This window comes from Rhinopithecus roxellana, chromosome 5 (assembly GCF_007565055.1).
Source record: "Rhinopithecus roxellana isolate Shanxi Qingling chromosome 5, ASM756505v1, whole genome shotgun sequence".
NCBI lineage: Eukaryota > Metazoa > Chordata > Mammalia > Primates > Cercopithecidae > Rhinopithecus > Rhinopithecus roxellana.
This window is the reverse complement of record NC_044553.1, coordinates 8243448-8265100: the sequence shown is the minus strand read 5'-3', so window position 1 is coordinate 8265100 and position 21653 is coordinate 8243448. Positions and strand designations below refer to the sequence as shown.

The 21653-nt window shown below is 39.3% G+C and overlaps 1 protein-coding gene across 7 annotated transcripts in view; it reads right to left on the bottom strand.

Annotated features, from left to right (window-relative positions):
* GNG2 (G protein subunit gamma 2) overlaps positions 1-20974 on the bottom strand; it is a 128058-nt gene extending 107084 nt beyond the window's left edge. For 6 of the 7 annotated variants that reach the window (XR_004057208.1, XR_004057209.1, XM_030929896.1 and 3 more), the window contains exons 1-2: positions 20490-20974; positions 3512-3552 (exon numbers count right to left, since the gene is read on the bottom strand). The gene's annotated coding sequence lies outside the window, so the exon portion shown is untranslated. The remainder of the gene's footprint in view (positions 1-3511; positions 3553-20489) is intronic. The other variant, XM_030929897.1, reaches the window with a different exon arrangement.
* Positions 20975-21653: the final 679 nt, after the last annotated feature.

Sequence of the window (21653 nt, the reverse complement as noted above, 5' to 3'; positions counted from 1 at the left end):
AAGATGTGATTAAATGGAGGCCCTGGTGATGAGGAGATTAGCCTGGCTTATCCAGGTATGTTCAATCTTATCACAAGCATCTTTAAAAAATCAGAGAACCTTTCCTGGCTAAAAATTAAGAAGACGTGACTATGGTAGAAAGACAGAGAGAGAGGCAATGCTACTGGCTTTGAAGATGGAGGAAGCTCTAGAAGCTGTAAAAGGCAAGGAAATAAATCCAACCCAGAGAGCCTTCAGAAAGAAACACAGTCCTATTGATACTTTGCTTTCAGCCTGGTGAAATCCCTATAGAATCTAACCTACAGAATGGTAAGATAATACATTTGTGTTGTTCTAAGCCACTAGGCTTGTAATAATTTGTTGCAGCTGTCATAGAAAACTAATACATCTTTTATCACAGTTGCTGTTCAATAATGCCTGGATAGTATTTTGCTTCTAACCTCAATATTTGACCATTACCTCATGTTTAATTTGCTTCCATGTATATACTTTGAAAACTAAATTTAGCACTAGACCAAATATTCTGAAAATCCCCCTGACAGTACAGAATGATACTTCCTTTTACTTGTCTACTTTGTTTAGCTTCTTGCCTTTGTTAGCACAGAGACTACTTACATCAGGAACTACTGAGCATAACTGAAACCACTGATTTTGTATGAATGAAAAATGCTTTTAGGTGAGTGGAAAATGCCAAATAACCTCTTTAAAGTTGTGTGCAAAGACACAGTAGTTCACCATGTTCACGATGTCTCCCTAGAGTGCTCTGGATGTCACAATGACTGGAAGATGTCACAGCCTTTTGTGAACCAAGGACAGGGATACCAAAGAGGATAATGAAGAATTGTCCCATTGGACGTGCCAGCAAACTCCATTGACAAACTCTGCTTGGATTGATTTGAAAAATTTAAGCATACTTATTACTATGACAGAAATCAACTCAAAGAACATCAGATACTTATAAAAGAGTCATTATTAGTAGCATTTGATAGAATATGGGATATCTCAGCCCTCACCTAAAAGACATTAGGTACTTAAATCCAAAAGAACTTGACTATAGGGTAGCAAAAGCGATACATGGTCTTAAAAGCACACATGCACAAAGGGTTTTCTTCCAATCAGCTCTAGACCAGAGATTCTTAACCCTGGCTGCACGTTAAGGTCACCTGGGGAGCTTTAAGGAACACCTATAGATGTTCAGGCCCCAACCATGGAGATTCTGATTCAGCTGGTCTGGGTAGGGCCTGGAATTAGGGTTTCTAGATGCTCGCCTGGAGGCTCCGACATGCAGCCAGGACTGAGAACCACTGCTCTGTCCATAGGGAGCAGCCTCCTGCACATACTCACGTGAATGTGGCTGCTCCACAGATTTGAATCAGTTCTTCCCTTCCTGTTTTGTAGTACAGTTATCACCACCCATTCATTGTTCCAGAAAAAGAAATCTGGGAGTTATTCTAGACATCTTCCTCTCCTTTACTTCTCACCTTTAATCAACAATTTCCTCAGTTCTCCCAAATCCAGCCCAACATTTCCAGACCCAAGACCTCCACTCGTCTCCCTTCCATTAGTCTCTCCCCACTTCTCTGCTGCCTAAGGAATTATCCTATAAAAAAAAATTCTGATTGTGTGCCCTTTTCTGCCTCCCCACTCAGCAGAGCAAATTCAGACTCTGGAGCCTGCCCCTTAGGGTCCCTCCCAGGCTTCACCAGCCTTCTGCTCTAGCCTCATCTCCTCAGTTGGCTACTTTCTGGCCACGCCCTGGCCACCCTAAATTTCTAAAGCTTCCTGGAATAAGTCATGCCCTCTGGGGCCTCTGTGTACACTTACATGTGATTTCTTATTCTTGGAATGCCCTTCCCTACTTCTCTGACTGAAGGCACCTCATGGATAGCTCAAAGACCCCTTTCCCTTCAAGCTTCTTCCCTCCCCATCTTGGTTCTCTCCTCCAGCAGCATCCACCACACCCTGCTCCCACCTTACTCAGCTGGACACAAGCACATCCTTCTTTACACACTTTTCTCCTCTGTGAGACTGAACAACTCTGGGCCAAGGCCTGTGTATTTTTCATGTTTATATTCCCAGTATCTGGCATGAATTCTTTTGTCCATTCATTCAACAGTTTTATTAAATATATAACAAGTGCCAGACACCTTGCTAGATGCTGGAGGCAAATGGTTAGGAAGTTATTTGCTATTCTGGCTCTCGTAGAGCTTGTATTCTTGAAAGGGAGGCAGATGGCTGGATGAGTGTTTGTGATAAAACAGGAAGGTCCATCAGAGGATTGGGAGCTTTGTTTTGTTTTATGCTTGCATGTTTCCAATATATTCAAAAGTGAAGAAACATCAAAAACGGGTTTCAAAACTTATGGCATATTCTGAATGTTTACATTTGACAGAGTTGTATGATGAAGGCCATTGTTTCATTGTCAGTACATCTCTGACAGATCACCTCATTTGGAGATATCCAAAGTCCAAATTTGCAAACCTTATAAACATGAGTTGAGGAAAATTGATCCTCTTATCCTAAGGAAGGTCTGATACCTAGTCAACATGAAATAAATACCTGCTGAATGCATAAATGGATGGATGATTAGCTCCAGTAAAGCAAGTCAGGTTATGAGTAGGTTTTATTTTTTATTAGCATTTGCTGTATTCCCTAAACGGTTATGTAAATAAACAATTGAAAGCCCAACAATTCAACAAGTGCCCATAATCCAATGGGGAAAGAAGAGAAGTAGGTAGAGGTATAAATGAAACAATTCCAGCCACGAGTTGACAACTGTTGAAATTGGGTGATGGAGATGTAGGAATTCATTATATTATTCTCTCTACTTTGGTATATGCTTGGCATTTTTCATAATGAAGTTACATCTTAAAATGTGGGGGTGGGGGGGATCTAAGTCATTGACTACAGGAAACTGTGTATCTTGGAGTAGGCCAACAGATTATCACCTGTCTAGGATTATGGTTACCTTTCAAGTCCACAACAAGATTCAAATGCTATAGCTAGTTCCAAAAGCTAAATAAGCTTCTTCAAGATGAAACACCTATAGCATTAGATTGACCTTTTGTTATTGTTGTTGCTGCTGCTGCTGCTGGAAAAGCCCTTACAATGTTTACAACCATCTGTTAAGAACAGGGTTTACTTTTCTCTGACTTAATCTGCCTCATCTGAGGTTTTATCTTGCACAGGGTATGCCCTCAATGTCTGCCACCTATTAATGATGTTTGTGCCATAGGGATACATTCTGTTAAGGCAGCAGCCTCAAAGGCTCTCCAACTCAGGTTTTTAGAAGAAAATGAAAAAAGTCTGGATGAAAATCAATTTTAAATATCATTAAAGACAGCCATTTTTTCTTTAAATCCTGAAGTCATGTCACGATTGATAAGGACTCTATGACTGTTTCTTTCAATAAAATATCACGTTTTCATCTATAGACCACTTAACATTTTTTTTCCTCTTTAAGTTCTGGTTAAATTCAAGATTCTAGAAGAAAATATTTCAGAATTCTTACCTCTTCAGTTCCTAAAGCCTGAGGCTCACTGGCAGATCTGGCTGTTGAGAAAGCAGAGAGAAAAATGAATTTTTTAAAAGGAAAAATAACGTGATACACAAGAGCTGGATGAGCAGAATGAATGAAGTTTCTGACACGGGGGTGGGTGGTAATGGCAGTATAGTTATAAGGGCAGGAGGTCTCACGGGTTTACATTTCAGAGCCTAGAAATGAACCTTTTATTAACTCTTTTCCTTTTAAGAAATAGATTTGTGAAATTGGAGTCCCTTTCTTTGTGAAATCCCCTAGCGTGCAAGAAAACACGAAAACACAAAGCCCACTTAGGAAACTAGACGAAGCAGAGTTCCTGGTGGGAGAGGCTGTATACCAATGGAATGAATAAGAACAATCTTTCCCTCTGACCTAACCTAATTTGCTCCGAGCAGGACCAAAGCAGCAGAGACCAACACAGTCTTGCTCCAGGTATTAGGGACAGAGTTTGAGTGTATACAGTTTGTGTGTATCTGGCCCTTTAGGAGGGTGGAGAGGACATGGTGGTGGTTGTAAGAGTATCTTTGGCACCCAAAGCTTCAAAACGCTGTTTAGAAGTAGAAGACACCTATGCCCTTAGCCACTAATGACCTCTGTGGCTATCGAGCAGAGGTGGTCTACTTTTGTCCAGTGCCGACTGTGGTTCCTACGGGAGAAACTTCCTGCGTAGATGAGCTTCTTTATTCCTGAAAAGCTTTAGAGCGCTCAGCTCAAAGGGAATTGCTAAAGCCTCAAGGAACACTTTCCCATTCCTATTTTGCTGTGTCTGAGAACAAAGAGATATCTCACATCTAGAATATTATGAATGAGGGTGGAACTCAGATTCACAAGGGGTTCTAGGACCAAACGAACATCAGTATCTCCAGAGGCCTCACATTACTTGAGACTGGCATGTGTGCTACAATGTCAACCCAACCAATTATATTCCCAGACTACCATAGGGGCCATGCGTTTTTAAATGGGCTAAAGTTATCAGAAAACCATTATCTCATGATTAACGACAGCAAAAAGGAAAAAAAAAAAAAAAAAAAAAAAGCCAAGGGCTAAAAACAACTTATTTTCAGAGAATGAACCCTAGAGTAACAAAGACTAGGTGCGACATGCAAAATAAGCCTGTTCAAGGGGGTTCTGGACCGGCACTCATTTGTTATTGGTGATAGTGGAAGCTGGCACAACTTCTCTTGAAAGCCGTCTGGTCCTGCTTATCAAGAGACCCAAATATGCTCTCAGTCATTGTTTTAGTGATGCCACTCCATGACTTTAACCAAAACAAACCCAAAATGTGGACAAAGAAGAATTATCAAGGTGTTAGAAATAGCCTAAATATCAATAATTCAACCTATTAAGTAAAACAGAAACTCTACATGATAAAATTTTAAAACAACGAATACAAGAAATTTAAATGGGCCAGGTGCAGTGGTTCACGTCTATAATCCCAGCACTTTGAAAAGCCAAGGAGGGAGGAACACTTGTGTCCGGGAGTTCGAGACCAGCCTGGGCAACATAGCGAGACATGTTCTCTACAAAAAAAGTCAAAAGTTAGCCAAGCATGTTGACGCACACCTGTGGTCCCAGCTACTTGGAAGGCTGAGGTGGGAGGATAGCTTGAACCCAGGAGAGTGAGGCTGTAGTGAGCCATAATCATGCTACTGTACACTAGTCTGGGTGACAGAGTGAGACGCTGTCTCAAAAAAGAAAAAAAGCTTTAAATGATGAAAAAATGCATTTTATATTCTCTTTTTACTTAACTTTATTTTAAAATTAATAAATACTGTTACTTTAAAAAGTAACTTAAAATAAGTTTACTTTATTATAAAGTAAAAAGAATATAAAATGTATTTTTGTCATTTAAATTTTAAAGTAAAAATATAAAATATTACATATAGTGTGAACTCAACAATTTTCTAATATACATATTTACACATATTAATTTTTTTAATATATATTTTCTGTCAATATATTTTTCTAATATATATGTACTAACATATATATTATATACATACATACATAATATATGTTGTATTATAGAACATATTTTCTAGTATAATTATACACAGTATCTTTCTAATACATAAAGACTAGAAGAAAATACATCAAAATATAAACAATATGTTTCCTCTGTTCAATAGAATAACCAAAGTGGCAGAAATTGCTAGATATACCCCAACATCTGCTCTTGTCTTCTTCCATGGTTTTAATAGAATTCTAAGCTAAGCACCTACATATCAATAATAGTTACCTTCCCCAACCTCCCTTGCTGCTAGGTATGTGGCCATGTGACAAAATTCAATGGTACAGCATCAAAAGTGGTATCTGTAACTGCTGGGTCGGAGCCTCCCCTTCTAACTTCTTCCATACTGCCCGTTATAATAGCGGAGCCTTTATGGTAAGCCACATTAGACGATGAAAGTGAGAGAAACCTCATAGGAATGATAGAATAACAGGATAGAAGGAGCCTGGGTTCCTGCATGATCTTGTGGAGCACAGCTACCTTGCCAGTCCTGGGCCATCCACATCTGGATTGTCACATTAAAAAGAAGTAACTTCTAACTTATGTTAGCCACTGTGAACTCAGGCCTCTGTTACATGTAGTTCAACTAACAATTTAATTAATAGATGGGGCAATTTTCATTTTTTCTTTCAAATTTTCAATAATTTCCACATTTTTCAAAAATCAGTATGAATTACTTTGCTGATCCTAATGTTAAGAAAATTAAACATAGAATAAAATTTGGGTAACATGTGCCTTCTTTCCACATAGGAGAGGAAAAACGAAATCTATAGTTTAAAAAGTTCTGCTTTAAAATCTGATTGAGGCATACTCTAAGCAGTAAAACTTTAGTCAATGCCTTATAATTATTCATTACAGAGGATACCCAGACTTATTTTTTTTTTTTTTTTTTTTTTTGAGACAGGGTCTTGCTCTCCCAGGCTGGAATGCAGTGGTGTGAACGTGGCTCACTGCAGCCTCAAATTCCTGGGCTCAAGCAATCCTCCTGCATCAGCCTCTCAAGTAGTAGCTGGGACCACAGGTGTACACCACAATGTTCAGCTAATTTTTTTTTATTTTCTATAGAGACAGGTGTTTCTACATTGCCCAAGCTGGTCTCAAACTCAGGGGTCAAGCAATCCTCCTGCCTCAGCCTCCCAAAGTGCTGAGATTACAGGCATGAGCCAATACACCCAGCCAGACTTTTTTTTTCTTTTTTTTTTTTTTTTGAGATGAAGTTTCGCTCTGTCACCCGGGCTGGAGTGCAGTGGTGTGATCTCGGCTCACTGCAACCTCCTCCTCCCAGGTTCACGCCATTCTCCTGCCTCAGCCTCCCAAGTAGCTGGAACTTTAGGCGCCCGCCACCACGTCCGGCTAATTTTTTGTATTTTTAGTAGAGACAGGGTTTCACCGTGTTAGCCAGGATGGTCTTGATCTCCTGACCTCGTGATCCACCCCACCTCAGCCTCCCAAAGTGCTGGGATTTCAGGCGTGAGCCACAGTACCTGGCCCCAGACTTCTTAAAGTGAATTTAGAAACAGTCTTCAAAACAGATTTGTGTGTACACTCATACCTTTATTTTAAGGGTGCTGTTGGTTCTTCACATGGAATCATACTGGATTTCTCCTACAGTAATTCCACTGGCCCAAGAATTTGGTTGACTGTCCATCAACCAAGTGTATGCTTTGATTTTATTTTCCCTTGGAGTAGTAATAGATTTGGCAGAGCTCACATAACCTCCTGGGTCTCCTTTGTGTCCCACAGGTCTGCATTATAAGATGACTGCCCAAGATAAAGGAGTCATACCTAGTCCATAAAATACAGAAAAGATATCTTGTCTACTTGGGAATCAGATCTGAAACAATGGCCTCATTTAAACCAGCCTCTAACCATATTAGAATAATATGCTGAGATCATTTAAACCTGAAATAATGTTCATCAGCAGCATTTGGTGCCTTTTAGAGGATCATTAAAACCTTGTGCAGAGGCACACAAGACACTCCACAAGGTTGACCTTAGAGACTTACATGAAGTCATATATCAGAGAAAGAAACTATTTTTCCCCTTTTTCCCAAGAGAATGCCAAATGATCCTTTTCTCCCTTGTGAACCACAATATCCAACACTAATATGACTAACCTATATTCAATAACAAAGGCAGGATGCCAGGGTTTCTTCACTTCCCTCTCAGAATGACTGTGCCAGTACATTCTTGAGAAACCCCTTCACTCTCTCCTGCAGTAGGCAAATTGAAGCTAATAGTCAAAGCTCTGAATTCTGTTTCTCTCCCCCTCTTGCCTTTGCAGGAACATAAGCAAGCCAACTCAACAGTCCTAATTACCATGGTAACAACATGCACCGTGATTATGAGTGTGTTTGTTTTTTAAAATGACTCACAGATTGTTCCCCCAGAAGCCCCAGACACACAGGTTTCTGGCTGGTTTATAAAATCCATCTGAAGTTTTCTTGCACATATCTTGTGCCTATTATCATAACTGGTGTGATGAAGAGAGATTCATCAAATCAAATATGCCTTTCTCCTTAAGGATGAAAAAAACCCATTTTGTTCCTTAAACACTCCAAGATTAATCAATTTAAACCTCAGGTTTATAATGAAATTAATTTGAGTTTGTACACTGGAGATAATTAATCTGTTCCTAATTTAAATAATTAAGGTATTTCATAATGTGGTTTTAGAGACCCAAATGAAATCATCTGGTGAAATAAACTTAGTGAAAAATATAAAATAAAACAGTCTAAATCTATGGGTACATGACCACATGTAAAGTGTTACAAAAGAATAGTTATCAGTCTTAATATCAAGACGTTTCTAAACAAATCTACAAAACAACAGCATCTATTTTAAAAATGCAAACATGAAAGAGTCCAGACATTTGGAGAACTGTGGACTACTTGCACTCATCTATTCAATAAATATCATTTTAGACCCTCTATGTACTAAGCACCATTGTTTATAACTGGAACATCACAATAGGGCTTAGGGAAGACTATTTTCTCACAGGAGGCAAAGGCCATGGGCATGGCTCAGTGCGTTATCTTCTCTTAGGGAGCTCCTTTGCTTCACAAGGCACCATTCTGGGTAAGGTTATCAGTGAGAGGAAACATCACCTAATGATTATACCAGGCCTGGAGTTCAGAGTCCTAACATCAGCATCACAGTGGACTCCCTCAAAACAAATAAAACATATATATGCTAGTAATTTTGATATGTTGATTTCTTCTGTGTGAAGTGGAAATGAACCCTATTTTAAAAGAAATTTAAATGGAATTTATATAAATCTATTTCACTTAAATCCCTTGATGCTAACATATAATACATTACACACACACACACACACATACACACACAGAGACACACACACAAAATAGTCATTTAAAATTACTATATTCAAATATCTACTGTACTGTAACCAATAATATATTTTTTCTCTAGAGTTTGAAGGGCAAACCAGATTGTTTCAATCCGTATAGGCTAGGTTATATTGTGGCAACAACTCAAACATTCTCTGGCTTATTTGAGCACAGCTTATTTCTCACTTTCTCTCCATGTCCACTGCGGTTTGGCAGAGATGATCCTTGTGTTGTCTTGACTGTTCGACCTAGGCTTAAGAGTGCAGAGAATACTTCTATCCTTCAACCACGGCACTCACATGCTGGTTCTGATGGCTTCTTCCAGGAAGTGACACATCTCACTTCTGTTCACTTCACCGGCCAAGGCAAGGCATGTGGCCACACCTAACCAAAGCAGACCGGGAAGTGGAACCCTATCCTGCGTTGGAAAGGAAAACTGGAGATATTGATGGCCAAGCACATGGATTCCTGAACAAATAGCACAAACCCAGACTAACACTTCATGAAGTCAAAACGATATCCGACGATAATAGGCTTCCTTCGGGGATGCCTTATTCCAAGGTCTGAGCACCTATGATTAATGTTGGGTCATAGCAATCATTTCTGCAGAATTTGGTGCAAATCCCTTGGATAGAATAAAAGATAGTCTACTGCAGACTTGTGGTAACAATAACTTATACTAATAATAGATTCATTTTGAATAATTACGCTACAATTCAGGCACCTTGCTAAGTAAACATTTCACATTTATTATGTAATTTTCTCCTGACAGTTTTGTGAAGTAGATATCACCTTATTTCCCATTTTATAGATGAAGAAGCTGAGGCATAGGAAGCTTAAGCAACTTGCCCCAGTAATTCTGACTCTAAACCAATGTCCTTTAACTACTACGCTCTCCCACGTGTTATCTTTGAATGTTACTTTTCTACATTTCAGTATTTTATAATTATTTTAAGATGAATAAGAAAAGACTAGTTGGACTATATATATATATATATATATATATATATTTTGCCTAGGACTTTTCACCTCTACTTAAATTTTTCTTATTTTAATTTTAAAAGTCATAAAACTATTTAATATCAACTTTTTTCCAAAGAAAAAATAAAAATGTCAGTGAAATGCCTTAATGCCCATATACAGCAATGTTCCCTAAACACAACCATCACTCATGAGGTTTAAAAAAACTGGCAAAGGATCAATTTAGTTTTCCTAAATAAAGCCTCTAAAATGAAAGAAAATGAAAGTGAGGGTTTTTTTCGGTTTACATTTTTTCACAATTTTTCTTATATGGTTCTAACATAGATCAGATAAATACTCTCCTTAAACAGAGCTCTGTTGGCAAAGTCTAGAATTAACTTACTTTTCTGTCTAAAAATGCAAATCTAAGAGTAGGAAGCATTCCATCATTTATTTAAAAAAGTACTCCTACCATTAATGCTTAGTCTGTTATGATGAACATGCACAGAAATACACCTTAGAGACAAGTAGTCAAAACACTGTAATGATAGCAGTTCCACTGAAATTTCCCTTTTTCACTATTGCTGCTTCACATACATAGCCTCTGAAATATAATGCCAAAGTAGGAGGTAGCAACCATAAAGAGAATGTAACAATAATGGAACTGTATATGCTGCCTCCGGAGCTGGAAAGTGGAAACTATTTTCTAAATAACTCATAATCAGAAATTCCAGAGATGATCCATTCTTCTTTACAGGTACTGTAATCAACAAAATACCTACCTCTCTAGAGAAAACAAGGTTTTCATTTAAGTTTGACAGATACTATACACAGAACACTTGGCGTCTCTAGCTCATTACTTGGCCCAGGGTAGATTTTTACGTAGACCAAATTGATTTAAATGACCAGTCAGGAAAATTCAATTTAATTTTATATATATATATATAAAATTATTTATATATATATATATATATAAAATATATATATATATATATTTTATAATGCAGATATGCAGGGCTGGTTGTCTAAATTAAATGGCATTCTTATTGCTTTATAGGACCTGATGAATTTCCTTCTGGAATATTTTGTTTAGGAGGTTATTCTTTACTTTGCCTAGCTTCCTCCAGTCTGTGTTTTTCGCCAGGATTCTTCCTCTGGCCTACCTAGATCATTGCTAAAAACAAAAACAAGTTTTTAAAAAATATATATATTTTCTTTTAGGTTCAGGGGTACATGTATAGGTTTGTCATAGAGCCAAAAACAAGGCTTTTGTTCGTGTTTTTCTCAAAGGGAAATGCATGGAAACTCTGTTCAATTCAATGTTGTGTGATATTGCTCAGTTATTTAACCTTTTTAGCCTTGATATCTTCACTTATAAAATGGGAATAATAATAGTGGCCAACTCTATTGACTGTCTACCCACTAACCCCCTCTTCCTTGCTAATAGAACCAGACCCTTTTGCTGGGGTTTGATGACTTTGTTTTTCAGAGGCTGGGCTGCTGCATGGCCTCAGGAGGAAACTCTTAAATTAGCCAATCACAGTGGTTCTGTCTGCCTACTTACTCATACATAGAGCATGTGAGTCGTGAGGGGAAATTCCACTGGACACAGATTTTCTGTGACTTTAAAAAGAGCCATGGCAGGGCAAGGTAGCTCGGGCCTGTAATCCCAGCACTTTGGGAGGCCGAAGTGGGTGGATCTGTTGTGCTCAGGAGTTCAAGACCAGTCGGGGTAACATGGTGAAACCCCATCTCTACTAAAATACAAAAATTAGCTGGGCATGGTGGCACGCACCTGTGGTCCCAGCTACTCAGGAGGCTGAGGTGAAAGGATCAGTCCTCCCACTACAGGCTAAGGCTACAATGAGTCATGATCATGCCACTGCACCCCAGCCCAGGCAACAGAGCGAGACCCTGTCTCAACAAACCAAAAAGAGCCACATAACAAATCAGCTGCCCCTTGATATGCCTCTACGTATGAAATATGCCTTTAATTCCAAAATTGTAGAAGCCATGTCCACACAGTGAGGGGAAATCAACCTGCTGAAGGAGGAAGGGAAGAATCCAGGTTGCTAAAGACATTATCCAGCTACCACATAAGTAACTCTGAAGCTACCCTCCTTTCAGAGGTCTTGGGATCAATTTCCTATTGTTTACACCATTTTTGTAGGGCATTCCTTTACCAGCAGCCAGAAATATCCTGATAGAAAAATAGTGGCCTTATTTCATAGAGTTATTTTAAAAACTAGCTAAAACAGTAATGTATATAAAGTATCCAGCACAAACTGAATGCCTAACAAATGCTCACTGTCAACTTAATTCTTGACATATGTTCATCTTCACTTATTCAAACTAATTAATGCTTTCTTTACTCTGTGTGGTCTGAACGACTCCTCTAGGAGGTTTCCCTGGTTCCCCAAAACAGAATTAAGGGCAGAAGTCATTGCTTTCTCCTCTTTATTCAGATAAAGATAATATCAGGTACCTAAGGTTATTTTAAACAATAAGAACAGTATTTAATTCAGACAAGTAGTGTAGTGCTGATTGCAGTGTAGAACAAAAAAATGTAATAAACAGAGTAGTCTTCCTGACTGTGTAAATCAATTTGAACTAAATAAAATCCAACCCAGATCAAGTAATCAACACAGCAGCCAAGTGTTCTGCATTTGGAGTCCACAAAGTTTATTGAAAAGCTGCTTTCTGTAGGGAAAAGACATATTTTGTAGATTACAGTACATGCATGTGAAGGACACATTTCCTCTGAAATTTCACCTGATCCTTATTTCACAAAGGCACCTGTACCTTCTGCTCAAAACCTTCTCCACAAACCCCCTTCACCCCAATATCTTTAGATGGCTGACTCCTCAGCATTGTTTTGTTCTCAACTCAAATGTTACCTTTTCAGAGAGATCCTTCAGGGATTACTCAATAAAGTAATCTCCCAATTACCCCTGCCAGCATAGGCACAGTCCCCACCGTTCAATCTGTTTCTACTTTAATCCATCAAAGCACTCGCTGTTACTTGATATTTTATTTTATTGTAAGTCATTTCTGTCAATGGGTTCCAATCCTGGTTGATTCTGATTTAATTACTCTGTGGTGAGGTTGGGACATAGATATTTTTTTCAAAGTACCCACTCAGTGATTTCTAACGTGCAGTTAGATTTAAAAACCACTGGTTTCTGTGTTTATTGAATCTCTCCCAATTCTCGAATGTAAGTTTCAAGAAAACAACTGGACAGTTTTGTTCATCCTAATCTCCCTGGCATCTTGAAGAGCACGTGGCACACTGCAGACGTTAAGACTTAGAACAGATCGACTAATTGTATTGTAATTATATTTCTGTATTTGTCTGTTTTCCCCATGAGTCTGTGAGCTCTTAGAGGACAAGTACTATGTGTAACCCACTCTGCATCAAAAAATGAGTCACTCAAGAATGTTCACTAAATAAATGAATGATAAACAAACTGCATTTTGTGGTATAAGGAAGACAAAGATGAAACCAAATGTGACCACTGTCCTCAAAGAGATTGGAGTGTGGTCAAAAAAAAAAAAAATGCAGATTGCTGTTATACACTAGAATGAGCTAGATGCTGTGATGAAAGAACAAAAGATTTCAGAGAAGGCATTGTTTTCCATTGGGGAAAAAAGGGAAGAAACCAAGGTAGGCTTCATGAAAGAGGCAGCATTTGAACTGAGCTTTACAGGACAGATGGAATTTGGTTATTCAGAGAAGTAAGACTGTGGGGATGAAGTATGGAAGGGGAAGCAGGAACTAACCTATCCCAGGCAGACAGAAAATAACTCAAAAAACAAGTCAGCCCAGCTGGAGGTTAGGAGGGCCTGAACTAAGACACCGCCTATAAACATGGAAAAGAGTCAGTATGAAGATATTTTCCCAATCACAATTGCAAAGGGCTATACAACTTCCTGCAACTAGGGGTGCTTGCTGAGGAAAATAGTGAAGTTGAATTATCATAACTGAGGTAATGAGAAATGGGGTGTCATTAACAGTTACAAAATCAGGTGAGGAGCTGGTTTTGAGGAGTGGGAAAGGTGCTGGTGAGCACGGTTTTGGACATGTGAGTTTCATTTTCTGTGGGTTGGATGTTCTGGTGAATTTGCAGGCAGCTTGCCGTGCAAGCTGAGAGAGGAGGTGAGAGATCAGGATGCTTAATCAGATTTGGGACTGACCAACACAGCAACAATGACTGAAATCACAGGACAGAATCTGATTAAGGGAGAGGGAAAAATTAAATGGCCAAAGACTCGTATCTTGAGAACACTCATATTTGGGGACAGGAACTGAAGTTAGTGAAGTTGGAGCCCTCAGAGAGGTAGGAGGAAATTTGTTTCATCTACTTCTTAATTACTCTGTGTGAGTATGGAAAAACTAAGCATGTTTACAGGCAAAGAGGAAAGGACCAAGAAAGAGAAGAAACTAAATATGTAGGACAGAATTATTGTCACAACATGATCCCTTAGAAAGTAAAAGGGAATGGTATAGAGAGTCCAAGTAGAGGGTTTACTCTTGGCTTGAAGGAAAGATGGTGTTAATTTGACTTAGGAAGAAGAGGAGAATGAATGATGTGAATGATGCAGATGTTTCTGTCCCCCTACATATCCATATGTTGGAACCTGATCCCCAGTGCAATGGTATTAGGACGTGAGGCCACTTTTAGAAGTGATTAGGTCATGAGTATGGAGTCCCATGCATGGGATTAGTGCCCTTATAAGAGAGACTGGAGGGAGCCAGCTGGCCCCTTTTGCCACATGGGGACACACAGAAAGTGATGTCCATGGCCTTTACCAGACTATCAAATCTGCCAGCACCTTGATCTTGGACTTTCCAGCCCACAGAAGTGTTAAAAAAAAAAAAAAAAAAAAAAGATTTCTATTGTTTCTGGGTTACCTCATCTTTGGTAATTTGTGACAGCAATTCAAATGAACTAAAATAAAGGAAAACATGGGGAAATTTTGAGGTGGTAAGAATGAGGTTGAGGAAGTCTGTAATTGCCTTCTCAGAAAGACAAGAGGTGAGGTCACTTCTAATGAATAAAGGCAGTAGGGACTTGGTTGAATGGTTTCCAATGAAAATGCACAGCAGAGAGTGAAAAGTGAACTACAAAAGGAAGAAGGAAGGAATTTTGAAAGAACAGCAATGGCCCTACGGAGGGAGATGCAGTGAATCTGGAGTAGAACCAGTCAGCCCAGTTTTCAGCCCCTCTCCTCTATCTCTGCGTGCTGGGTTGCTGGGAAAAGGATCAGGAGAATGCCTGACCCCACACCCGGGCTGGTCAGGGAGCAAGGGAAGGCCAGGGAACAGGGAAGAAGTGGTCAAGAGACTGGTTTTTCAAAGCCTTTTCATTAACAGCTTGACTGTTTACACATATTTGCCAAGAGATAAAGGGGCTGATCCTGTCTTATCTCGAGCCTCTGTATATAGTGGTACTACCTCTAAGAAACAGGTTATCACTAAAGTTTGAGAATTGAGCCCCCTTTTTTTATTTTCAGTGTTTAATGAAGTCCTCTAGAGATTGTCTGAACATTGACTCCCACTAAATACAACTTGTTGTCTTTAACATAAGAATTTTCAAGAACCATATATTTACAGATATCTCTAATACTCTTACCTGAAAATTTAAATCTATTCCACAGTGGCAGCTTTTACACCTGAACAAGGTTGTACACAGAAACTCCATATTTACATAGGGTACTAAATGTAAACAGTCTACTCTTTTTTTTTTAAATAAAATATTTTAGTCTTACAAACAATTTTGAATGTGATAACGTATAAAGACTTTGCCCTAATACAGAGGTGAGATGGAGTTTTACCTGGGAGGTAAGGAATTAATGAACTGTGCAACTCTAAATTCCAGGCCTATTTTATTATCCCTTATGAAGAGGTCGATATAGGCTGGGTCACCCCCAGATCGTTTTTAGCTCTACCATTCTAGCATGACCTAGGCCAGGGACTAAGTCCTTCATAAAATTTGCATTATATTTTTAATTGAAAAATAATAATTGTGTATATTTATGGGGTACAATGTGATGTTTTGAGACATGTATACATTGTGATGATCAAATCAGGCTAATTAACATAGTCATCATCTTGCGGGGGAGGGTGGGAGGGTGGAGACTAAATCTTAACACAGCTCTGCAACTCTCCTCTCCCACCCAGATCCAGTAAAGCCAGGCACCTGCGTTCTCCCTAGTAATTGTAGAATGAATAGATGTGCACATAAAATAAAATTAGGGGTCATTATTTGCAAACTTCCCCCCACCCCTGGCCCCCAGCACATGGACAAAGTGCATTACAGAAAGTTAACATGAATTATTCAGGAGCTCTTCAAACCATGTAAGGTCAATATCTGCCCCCACACCATAAAGCTCAGATATTGTTGCTATTCAATAGGGTCCCTGCTAATTGTTCTGCCCAACACTCCTCAGCCTCACCATACCCTGCCTCACCAGTTTAAGGATTAGGAGTAAAATCTGTCATGGAAAAGGAAACAGAGGATTCATTATTTTTGAAAGTGAAATTTTGGTTAGAATCACATTTCATTAGTAGAAATTTGTTGTCTCAGAAACCCGTTGTATTGTTTAACTACCATAGCCCCTCCCCACAAGTTAATGCTCCCCTTTATAAAGGATTTGAGAGCAATTTAGTACTTTAATTTCTCCCCTCCCTTTCTGACCATGTACCTATTGAGCATTTTTCTCTGCTGAATGAGAGGGGACCAGAAAAGCACTGAAGAAACAGCTCTCCAGTGCCTCTGTAGTGGTAGCCTGGTCTAAGACTTGACCAGCAGAATCACCGGTGTGACTATCCACAATAAAGGTTTGAATTTCACTATCAGGTTCTGGACATCACCAACTAGCAGAAACTATGCACATTTTCTTACCCTCTCCTTTTGATTTCAAATGTTACTTTTGAGAGAAGTATTTTATTTGGGCAGGGATAATACTGTTGTATAAAGGATGTTAAATATAAAGATTATGATTATGATCTAATGACACATTCAGTTAAAAGATCCCACCATTTGAAAATGTCTCCTTGAAAATCTGACTAAAAATTGGCAAAGATTCTCAACACAGTATTTCTGGGGAAAAACATCAGCAAGGAATATGAACACATTTTTCTAAGAAGATATACAAATGGCCAATAAGCACAAGAAAAGATGCTCAGCATCACTAATGATTAGGGAAATGCTAATCAAAATCACAAAGACATACCACTTCATACCTCTTTGATAATGGCTATTATCAAAAATGTAAATAAAAAACTAAATATTGATGAGAATGTGGAGAAAATGGAATCCTTATTCATTGCTGGTGGGAATGTAAAATAGTGCAGCTGCCATGGAAAACAGTATGGCAGTTCCTCAAAAAATTAAATATATAATTACTATGTCCCACCAATTTCACTTCTGGGTTCCCAAAAGAAGTAAAAGCAGGGACTCTAACAGATATTTGTACACCCATGTTCATAGCAGTATTATTTACAATAGCCAAAATGTGGCCCTGGGGCCATCAAAACAGAGTAAACAAAGTATTGTTTATACATTCAATGGAATATTATTCAGCCTTAAAGAGGAAGAAAATTCTAGCACACTGCTACAACACGGATCAATCTCAAAGACATTATGCTAAGTGTATTAAGCCAGTCATGAAAGGACAAATATTGTATGATTCTACTTATATGGGATACTTGGTCAAATTCATAGAGACAGAAGTAAAATGGGGGTTTCCAGGAGCTAAGGAGGGAAAGAGGAGGTATTGATAAATGGGTATAGAATTTTAGTTTTGCAAGATAAAAACAGTTCTGTGGATGGACGGTGGTGATGATAGCACATCAATATACTCACTACCACAGAACTGCATACTTAAAAAAATAGTTAAAATGGGAAATGTTATGTATATTTTATCACTATAAAAAAAGTCTCCCTAAACCTGTGAGGCAGTGGTAAAGGCCAAGAATATGCTAACTTTTCCTTATGTCACCAAGGAAGAAAAAATAACATCTCAGTATCTTCTATGTAGAAAGCACTCACTTATCCACACACAAAAGCAAAAACAAAACAAAAGAAAAACTTTGATTATGTATTACTAGCCCTTATTTACAATGAGGAAACTGAGGTTCCTAAGTTAATGTACCACGTTAAGTAGTAAGAACCAGTGATAGGTTTCAAAGGCAGATCTGTCTGGCTCCAAAGCCTGTGTTCTTTTCACTCCACAGTGTTTTCTCCTACCCACAGAAGTCTTTTATGAACAGGCTTTCTACTTTGACTATACAATTTTTAGACTTAAAAGTTGGGCTTGCTTTCTGAAGCAAGCTAAACAAAGTCAGTCAACCAAACACATTCACTACATGCCCACCATATGAGGCCCAAGGCTGGCCATGAAATAATGGAGTCATGTTTCCATTCAGCCATTGGCCATATGGCAGAAAAAAAATAGTACAATTAAAATTTCAGTGTTGGTCTACTCCTCAACAGCCAGTGAATACCCCAAGAAAAATCATTATGTCTTTCAATATTCCATATGGCCAGAATAAGTGGAAATAGTTTCATTTTACAGCATAGAAGCATATTCATCTTTTTCCTAAACATTCTACCATCATAGTTACTGATCTGCTGTTACTCACTAATGTTCTGCTTCAAGCTGGAGTTTAACAATTAAGAAATGTTTTGTGCTGAGTTGTTTTCAGAAAGATAGCAGGGCCCTCTTGACTCTACTATGCCCGTCGGGCAAGGTTTCATTTTCTTACTCATGTGTGAAACACACACAGAAGAGTAATGCAGATTGTCTGTGCCTCCCCAAACAAAGCAGGGTGTTGGCATTATCTAGTGAATACAGCCTGCAGAGGAGTAAGTACCAAAGGGTAAGCCTGTCCTCATCCATGCAGCTCAGGTTGCCAACTTTTTACTTCATTTCATGATGTACAGCTTGATTCTAGAACTCCCCTGGGTCATTCTGGATCTATGATCTACCCTAGGTCTCCTAAGAAGATGATCTTTACATATTTCCCTTTAGGATGCAAATAGGAAGCCGAACTACAAAATCCATATCACGACTTGTTTTGCCCACAAGTTTGATTAAATTCAGTAAATGCTTCGAGGAGTTCCATGGTTTCAATACCAGCAGTACTTTGTCTCTTAGGCATGGGGCAGGTTTACTTTAATGAGTAAAAAACCTCCGAGAAATAGACATTTTTTTTCTTTAGTAGCTATAAAAGCTTCCCATCTCTCAAAATGTGCTGCTACTCCACAGATTTTGAGAAGCCATATCGATTTCATAAAGATAGCGTTAAAAACAGCCCTATAGCTCTTCACAAGTGAGAATGATGATAAACGAGGAGGTACATACATACATACCCTCTCAACTAGCATATTTGGTATTTAAGAACTTATGTTTCAAGAATTTGTGTCAAAATATTGACATTTTTGTTATTTTCACTCCAATAAGCAGTTTTTTCTCTTTCTTTTGAAAAATTATCTCCTTTCATTATAGAAACTCTAGAAAAAAAATCCTTTTATCAATGACTACTTACTGCTTAACTGTACTTTCTGTTGAAGATTAAAAAAATAGTTTAATTCTTTAAATAGTGCTACACTAGGGTATTAAACTCTCCTATATATCCTGTCAGAGGAATCTCACAATCTCAATTCTCATCTGCCAGACCTATTTAGTGTACTTTTACATATCATTCATAAATATGAACAAGCCATAGACCCAAGCTGTCATTAAGAACATTCTTGGCTCAAGAAAATCAAAGAATAAAAATCATGTTCTGGTTTTACTACTTCCGTCTATCTACAGCATATTCGTGTAAGGAAAGAACCCAGCTGCACTTTTTTATTTTGTCCCTCACCGAGGCTAACATGCACCTTGACCTAGAGGTGAAGAAAACACATACAAACATAAAATCCATACATATACTAGTATTTGATTCTGGACAAGTTACTGGCCTTAAACCCGCCACACTCCTTTGAACAAGGATGCAACTTTAGGATAAGAGCTACTGGCAAATAATAGCTGTGCCTGAGGTTATCCTGAAAGCAGCTGCAAAAGCTAAGGGAGGAAGACACTGTTTTTTTAATGGTAAATACTGCCCCTCACATACGCAATTCGAGCCTTTGTTGGCAAAATCTAAGTACAAAAGAATTTAACTCCCCCAAAAGCGAAATCACAGCCATTATTTTTGCAAATCAGAAGACATCCCAGTGCAATGTGTAAGAAAGAGAATACAATTAATATTTTACACCACTTACTCCCCTAAAACAAGAGGACTGCAAGGCTCCGATGACCAGACCACGGCTTCACAGCCCCAGATGGATTTCGACTCAGCCCTGGTTTTCTTCCGAGAGAACTATACAAACAGCTTCTTGTATTTAGCATGTTGCCCTGTCGAGTCATCAAATCTAAGCACTGATGATGAGGTTTTTTTTTAATCAAATGTGTCATAAATGTGGTCGTTCTCAAAGACCCTTCCAAAAGAATCTAATCATTTCCCCTAGTACTGAAGCGATGTCTCTATCATCCCTTAGAAATCGGACCTTAAAACCACAGGCGACGGTCATTTGTCTCAATTAAAAACGAGCAACATGGAAAACGTTTCCTTTACCTTAGCTCCCGAGGCTTGGTCAGAGGAGTGTGGTTTTCCCCTGTCTCCGGAGCTGATCTGTGCAGGCGAGCTCCGGCGCAGCCCAGCCCAGCCCAGCCCAGCAGCAGTAGTAGGAGTTGCCCACGGAGCGCGGCGGCAGCGTTGTGAGTATGTGTAGCGGCGGCTGCAGCCCAGGGACTAGTCCCCACCCAGCTTTGTCTTCAATCAACGTTCTTTCTACAGGAAGCAGCGCATCTCCCACTTCCTCCTCTTCTTGGTAGCTGTTAGCGGCTTGCTTCTTTTCCCTCTCATTTCCATTTCAGAGCTTACTCTGGTGGTTTTGTCAGCTCCTGGGCTGCTGACAGTGATTTGACTTTAATCCCCCTTCTCCCTTTGTTCAAGTCCCTCTGGTGCTGTCTGTTCCTTCCTTCCCCTTTTCTCATGGCCCCACCGTCACCTCAGCGACAGCTTCCATGCACTGCTCAGTCGGCCCCCTTCCTGGCACATTGCCTGCTTTTTTAGCCCGAACTTAGCTTGTAGCTATTGTTGTTCTTGCTGCTGTTGTTGCTACTGCTGCTGCTGTTTTTTTGGGTCAACATCCCCTGGTCAGGTTCTGGCCCCCAAGATCCCACACCAGCCTCCACTGTTCCTCCTGATTTACTGTGGTCCCCATCAAGCCAGCTAGCTGGGAGCTTGCAGCTTCTCACTGCAGCACTTTTCTCCGTGGCCAACATTTCAGATGCTTCATTTCTCCAAGGTCCCACTACCACTGAGATCTTACTTAACCCACATGCTCAGAAAAGAATGGCCTGATAAGTATTCTTATGGGGCACGGGAACTAAACCAAGTTTGGCGATGCTACCTATAGGCCTAACAGTGAGGACTATTCCCAAAAGATTCTCATAGATGGGAAGGAATGAGGTGGTGCTGAATGCTACACGTTCCCAACAGAGAAACTGAATACCCCTCTCCCCATCCCACACACACTAGCAGGGCTGAAAGGACCTTGTGATCCTCCAGTCTCTTCCCTTCATTTTAGGAGGTAATATCGTGGAACACACAAGGGTAGGGACTGCAAGCTGTCTGCCTGCCAGAATTTCAATCCAAGTTGCCATTACTGACTGTATGAACTTGGGCAAATTATTTAACGTCTATGTGCCTCAGTTTCCTCATCTGCAAAATGTA